We start from the raw sequence: 6,913 nt of genomic DNA on the forward strand, positions 1-6,913 counted from the left end.
TAGAAGGTAGAGAGAATAGAAGGTAGAGAGAATAGAAGGGAGAGAGAATAGAAGGCAGAGAGTATAGAAGGTAGAGAGAATAGAAGTCAGATTGAATAGAAGGTAGAGAGAATAGAATGTAGAGAGAATAGAAGGTAGAGAGAATAGAAGGCAGACTGAATGGAAGGTAGAGAGAATAGAAGGTAGAGAGAATAGAAGGCAGAGAGAATAGAAGGCAGAGAGAATAGAAGGGAGAGAGAATAGAAGGCAGAGAGAATTGAAGGTAGAGAGAATATAAGGCAGAAAGAATAGAAAACAGAGAGAACAGAAGGCAGACTGAGTAGAAGGCAGGCTGAATAGAAGGTAGAGAGAATAGAAGTCAGATTGAATAGAAGGTAGAGAGAATAGAATGTAGAGAGAATAGAAGGTAGAGAGAATAGAAGGCAGACTGAATGGAAGGTAGAGAGAATAGAATGTAGAGAGAATAGAAGGTAGAGAGAATAGAATGTAGAGAGAATAGAAGGGAGAGAATAGAAGGCAGACTGAATGGAAGGTAGAGAGAATAGAAGGTAGAGAGAATAGAAGGTAGAGAGAATAGAAGGCAGAGAGAATAGAAGGCAGAGAGAATAGAAGGCAGACTGAATGGAAGGTAGAGCGAATAGAAGGGAGAGAGAATAGAAGGTAGAGAGAATATAATGTAGAGAGAATAGAAGGTAGAGAGAATAGAATGTAGAGAGAATAGAAGGGAGAGAATAGAAGGCAGACTGAATGGAAGGTAGAGAGAATAGAAGGTAGAGAGAATAGAAGGTAGAGAGAATAGAAGGGAGAGAGAATAGAAGGCAGAGAGTATAGAAGGTAGAGAGAATAGAAGTCAGATTGAATAGAAGGTAGAGAGAATAGAATGTAGAGAGAATAGAAGGTAGAGAGAATAGAAGGCAGACTGAATGGAAGGTAGAGAGAATAGAAGGTAGAGAGAATAGAAGGTAGAGAGAATAGAAGGGAGAGAGTATAGAAGGTAGAGAGAATAGAAGTCAGATTGAATAGAAGGTAGAGAGAATAGAATGTAGAGAGAATAGAAGGTAGAGAGAATAGAAGGCAGACTGAATGGAAGTTAGAGAGAATAGAAGGGAGAGAGAATAGTAGACAGAGAGTATAGAAGGTAGAGAGAATAGAAGTCAGATTGAATAGAAGGTAGAGAGAATAGAATGTAGAGAGAATAGAAGGTAGAGAGAATAGAAGGCAGACTGAATGGAAGGTAGAGAGAATAGAAGGTAGAGAGAATAGAAGGTAGAGAGAATAGAAGGGAGAGAGTATAGAAGGTAGAGAGAATAGAAGGTAGAGAGAATAGAAGGCAGAGAGAATAGAAGGCAGACTGAGTTGAAGGCAGACTGAATAGAAAGTAGAGAGAATAGACGGGAGAGAGAATAGAAGGCAGAGAGAATAGAAGGCAGAGACAATAGAAGGCAGACTGAGTAGAAGGTAGAAAGAATAGAAGGCAGAGAGAATAGAATGTAGAGAATAGAAGGGAGAGAGAATAGAAGGGAGAGAGAATAGAAGGGAGAGAGAATAGAAGGCAGAGCGAATAGAAGGCAGAGCGAATAGAAGGTAGAGAGAATAGAAGGCAGAGAGAATAGAAGGCAGAGAGAATAGAAGGCAGAGAGAATAGCAGGTAGAGAGAAGGCAGAGAAAATCAAAGTATGAAACAGTAAACCGGGTGTCCCATTCAGAACTAACAAACAGTTCATCATCATGGACAGATTTGAAATGAGATAAACTGATCAAACAAACACAAATACAATCAGACCACAGGAGGTTGGTGAGACTTTAATTGGGGAGGACGGGCTTGTGGTAATGGCTGGAGCGGAATGAGTGGAATGGTATGAAACAGATGGTTTTCAGGTGTCTGATGCCATCCGTCCCAGACATTATTATAATTCGTCCTCCCCTCAGAAGCCTCCACTGAATCAGATGCCCTGTGTGTAACAGTGCAACTATTGGACTGTGACAGTGTTTAAATTACTGAACACTCCATCCTCTCTGAATCCATACATCCCCCTAGGGTATGTTCTGACAATATACAATCTAATCAATAATTCTTAATGAATTGTGTGAAGGGATGGATGGAGAGAAGCAGCATTCCCAGCAGCATTCCCCAAGTCACTCTGCCAGGACCTAGGATCAAGAGAGACACTCAAGTGTCAAGACTGTTTCAAGGACAGCTTTTTTCCATCTATGTAGCATTGCAAAAATCAGAATATTTCTGTCCAAAAATGATGCAGAAAAATTCATCCATGCTTTTGTTACTTCTAGGTTAGAATACTGCAATGCTCTACTTTCCGGCTACCTGGATAAAGCACTAAATAAACTTCAGTTAGTGCTAAATACGGCTGCTAGAATCCTGACAAGAACAAAAAAATGTGATCATATTACTCCAGTGCTTGCCTCCCTACACTGGCTCCCTGTCAAGCCAAGGGCTGATTTCAAGGTTTTACTGCTAACCTACAAAGCATTACATGGGCTTGCTCCTACCTATCTCTCTGATTTGGTCCTGCCGTACATACCTACACGTACGCTACGGTCACAAGACGCAGGCCTCCTAATTGTCCCTAGAATTTCTAAGCAAACAGCTGGAGGCAGGGCTTTCTCCAATAGAGCTCCATGTTTATGGAATGGTCTGCCTACCCATGTTAGAGACTCAAACTCGGTCTCAACCTTTAAGTCTTTACTGAAGACTCATCTCTTCAGTGGGTCATATGATTGAGTGTAGTCTGGTCCAGGAGTGTGTAGGTGAACGGAAAGGCTCTGGAGCAACGAACCGCCCTTGCTGCCCTGTCTGGCCGGTTCCCCTCTTTCCACTGGGATTCTCTGCCTCTAACCCTATTATAGGGTCTGAGTCACTGGCTTACTAGTGCTCTTTCATGCCGTCCCTAGGGGGTGTGTGTCACTTGAGTGGGTTGAGTCACTGATCTGATCCTCCTGTTTGGGTTGGCGCCCCCCCTTGGGTTGTGCCGTGGCGGAGATCTTTGTGGGCTATACTCGGGATGGTAAGTTGGTGGTTGAAGGTATCCCTCTAGTGGTGTGGGGGCTGTGCTTCGGCAAAGTGGGTGGGCTTATATCCTGCTTGGCCCTGTCTGGTGGTATCATCGGATGGGGCCACAGTGTCTCCTGACCCCTCCTGTCTCAGCCTCCAGTATTTATGCTGCAGTACTTTATGTGTCGGGGGCTGGGTCAGTTTGTTATATCTGGAGTACTTCTCCTGTCCAATCCGGTGTCCTGTGTGAATTTAAGTATGTTCTCTCTAATTCTCTCTTTCTTTCTCTCCTTCAGAGGCCCTGAGCCCTAGGACCATGCCTCAGGACTACCTGGCATGATGACTCCTTGCTGTCCCCAGTCCACCTGGCCGTGCTGCTGCTCCAGTTTCAACTGTTCTGCCTGCAGCTATGGAATCTTGACCTGTTCACCGGACGTGCTACCTGTCCCAGACCTATTATTTGACCATGCTGGTCATTTATGAACATTTGAACATCTTGGCCATGTTCTGTTATAATCTCCACCCGGCACAGCCAGAAGAGGACTGGCCAACCCTCATACCCTGGTTCCTCTCTAGGTTTCGTCCTAGGTTTTGGCCTTTCTAGGGAGTTTTTCCTAGCCAACGTGCTTCAACACCTGCATTGAATGCTGTTTGGGGTTTTAGGCTGGGTTTCTGTACAGCACTTTGAGATATCAGCTGATGTACGAAGGGCTATATAAATACATTTGATGTGATTTTGATTTGAGAGAAGTTCCCTCAAGGGAAAATTCTAGTTATTCTATTTGATTCTGTAAAATTATATTAAATTTTAATATATTCTATTAATTTCTCTTCTATCCTATTCTATTGCATAAATGGATGTGATTGAAAGGGTTACAGTAGCTAGAATGTGTAATGGCGTAGCTGACTTAACTATGGAAGTTTTAGAATGTTGAAGAAATAATATTGGAGAGGATGGGAGGTTCTTGGGAGAACAAAAACTGGTGCAGTTTTAAAAGTATAGAAGTTGTATCAGAAAGCTATATGTTAGTATTGTTGTACCCTGACATTGCTGATGGAAGCACACTAATAAAGTGGAAGGACAAACAAATGTAAAATGTTGTTTGGATAGATGACATTCTTGACACACACTCTTTATGACATCACAAAGTGCCGTGTCATACTTGTTGACATCTCATGTGCTGGAACACTCATTTGTCTTGCATGAAAGGTATCTATCAAACTGTTCTACTGAGAAGATATTAGACTTTCAAATTGTTTAACCCTTGTATGGTCGTCATGGACATGAGGGTGCCTTTGGTCTCCTTATATGTAGGTCATTTACGAATGAACATACTTTATTCCATAAATTCAGTCCAAAAGGGACAATCCACTCAATTAAGGTCTATGAAGATAGGAAGACCCAACGATCCTACTGTAGATATATCAACTTTGACCAAAAGGATGTTGAGTCTGCATTGGACAGTATGCAATGGAATGTGACTCATGTGGAATCAACAAGATCCTTCTCTGAAGAAGAGCATCGTTGTGAATATTATCGTCAAGAATCTGGATAAGCTAAGCATTAGGGGACACATTTTATATTCTGTCCTCTAAGGTTGTTTGTGGTACTAAGGGCATATCCCGAGGGTATGGTTATGTAGATTGCACAACCCAGGACGCTGTTAAACAAGCCAAGAGATTGAATGGTAAGATGTTGGCTGATGAAATAGTGAGCATTGAACCATTTAAATCATGTACACAGTGAGAGGCTGAATTTGGATCCAGGGCCAAGGAGTTCACCTATGTGTACAGGTACATCAAGAACTTTGGCATCAACATGGACGATGACAAACTGTGAGACGTGGTTGACATGATGAGTGTTTGGCAGATGTGTCTTGTGTAGCCTACTGTTGTATATTCTCTTGTTGTTTCGTGTCTGTTTAGTTGACCTTTTTATTGAGTTGAGGACGATTCTGTCCTTTTCAGCTCCAGGGAGTGTCATGGTTGATCACAGCATGAAATCTAGAGGATTCGGCTTCCTCAGTTTCAAAAGGAAGGAGGATGCACAGAAGGTGAGAGATGTCATCCATTATTGTCACTGTCTAGATGTGTTACAGAGCTGTGTCTGGGAGACCAGTGTGTCATTGGAGTGCATCTGATTTTGTCAGGCTGTGGATCAGATAAATGAGAAGGAGGTGAACAGGAGGTGGATCTATGTGGGCCACGGCCAGAAGAAATGCGCAACAAGCTCTCACAATCTCATGTCAGAATTAGACGTTTATCCATGTTTCTCAAACGTCAGATTTAGAAGTTGCTCCAAACTTAAAATTTAGACGTGTTTAAGGTTAAGTTTAGGCATTAACTGTGAATGGTTAAGGTAAGTGTTAAGGTTTGAGATGTTTGTTTGAGGCTTAAAACAAAAATCAAAAAAGTGGCCAGTTTCTACATCATCTCCCGACATCCTCAGATATGGATGGACATCTAATCCTTGTATCACCGGTGACCTGGCTGGAAATGCAAGTGCCAGACGTTGCTAAAATGCAGGATTCAGCTGAGGAAGAATGCCGCATTAACGGAGTCAATCTGTACATGAATAATATGGATGATAGCTGGGACGGTCATCATCTCCAGAAAGAGCTTTGCCACTTCAGAACAATCACAAGCACCAAGGTGATGATGGAGCACGGTTGAAGCAAAGGATTTGGATTTGTTACACCACCAAGGCTTTGACGGAGATGAACAGTTGCAGAGTGACCAACAAGCCGCTATCTGTGGCTCCAGGCCCAGCACAAGACCCTACATCAAGCGTATCTGAAGAACCACTGCCTGCAGAGGATGGCTAGCGTCATGGCCGTCCCAAACCCAACCATCATCAACCCCAACCAGCCTGCACCCGCCATTATGTATCCATGCACCATGAGTGCCTCATCCTCCCATCAGATGAGGGAGTATATCTGATGATGCAGCATATATGGAAATGATGGAGTCAATGTTGATACTACTCCCATAGCATTTACCTTGAATGTCTTTAGTTGGAAGAATACTGGCTATTGTCATCATCACATCTCTGATCATAAATATATTCTCCCCAGCTTCCCAGGCAGCCATAGTGAGCATGCCTCAGAAAACCTCTCAGCAGGAAATGAATTCCCTGCTTCAGGTCCACATGCAAAAGCCTGCTGTCCATGTCCAGGAGCCTCTGACTGCTTCCATGCTGTCAACCTTATCCCATGAGAACCCAAAATAAAGTCTGTGTAAGTCTGGCATCCATCTCTCTTTTCAATTCACTTCCTGATTCAAGAACTTGTGACCATCCATTCCATGGTCCTTTCTGATGGTTTATTTTATTCTCCCTCCCTCCAAGTTAGACACTTTACCTCCTGATCCACCCCCCCAATCTGGCTCCAGAAATCACAGGCATGCTCGTGGAGCTGGAAAACTCTGAGCTGCTCCACATGCTGGAGTCCCCACAGACCCTGCACGCCAACCTAGACTGAGGCACAGACACGGTCTCAATGGGGATAGTCAGCTCAGCCTCGATCTATGTTGAGCAAAACAAAACATTGTGGTGTTTGCTTTAGCAATCTTACTGGAATAAACACCTCCTCAATTCCTGTCATTATTGAAAGAGATTGTGATATCTCACATCTCAAAATAGGGTTACTTAATGATAGATCCTCACGTCCAAGGCAGTCATAGTCAATGAACTAATCACTGATCATAATGTTAATGTGATTAGCTTGAGAGAAACATGGCTCAAGCCTGATGAATGAACTGTGTTAAATGAGGATTCTCCTGGTTACACTAGTGACCATATCCCCTGGGCTTCCCGCAAAGGCAGTGGTGAGGCTGACAGCAAATTTCAATTTACAAAAAATTAAATACATTTTTATTTGGAGCTTCTAGTCATGAAATCTATGC

The 6,913-nt window shown here is 42.9% G+C and overlaps 1 pseudogene; it reads left to right on the top strand.

Annotated features, from left to right (window-relative positions):
• The window catches only part of LOC135553866 (polyadenylate-binding protein 1-like), a 15,213-nt pseudogene extending 8,724 nt beyond the window's left edge, over positions 1-6,489 (top strand).
• The last annotated feature ends 424 nt before the right edge of the window (positions 6,490-6,913 follow it).

Source organism: Oncorhynchus masou, chromosome 14 (genome assembly GCF_036934945.1).
Source record: "Oncorhynchus masou masou isolate Uvic2021 chromosome 14, UVic_Omas_1.1, whole genome shotgun sequence".
In the NCBI taxonomy this organism is placed as follows: Eukaryota; Metazoa; Chordata; class Actinopteri; order Salmoniformes; family Salmonidae; genus Oncorhynchus; species Oncorhynchus masou.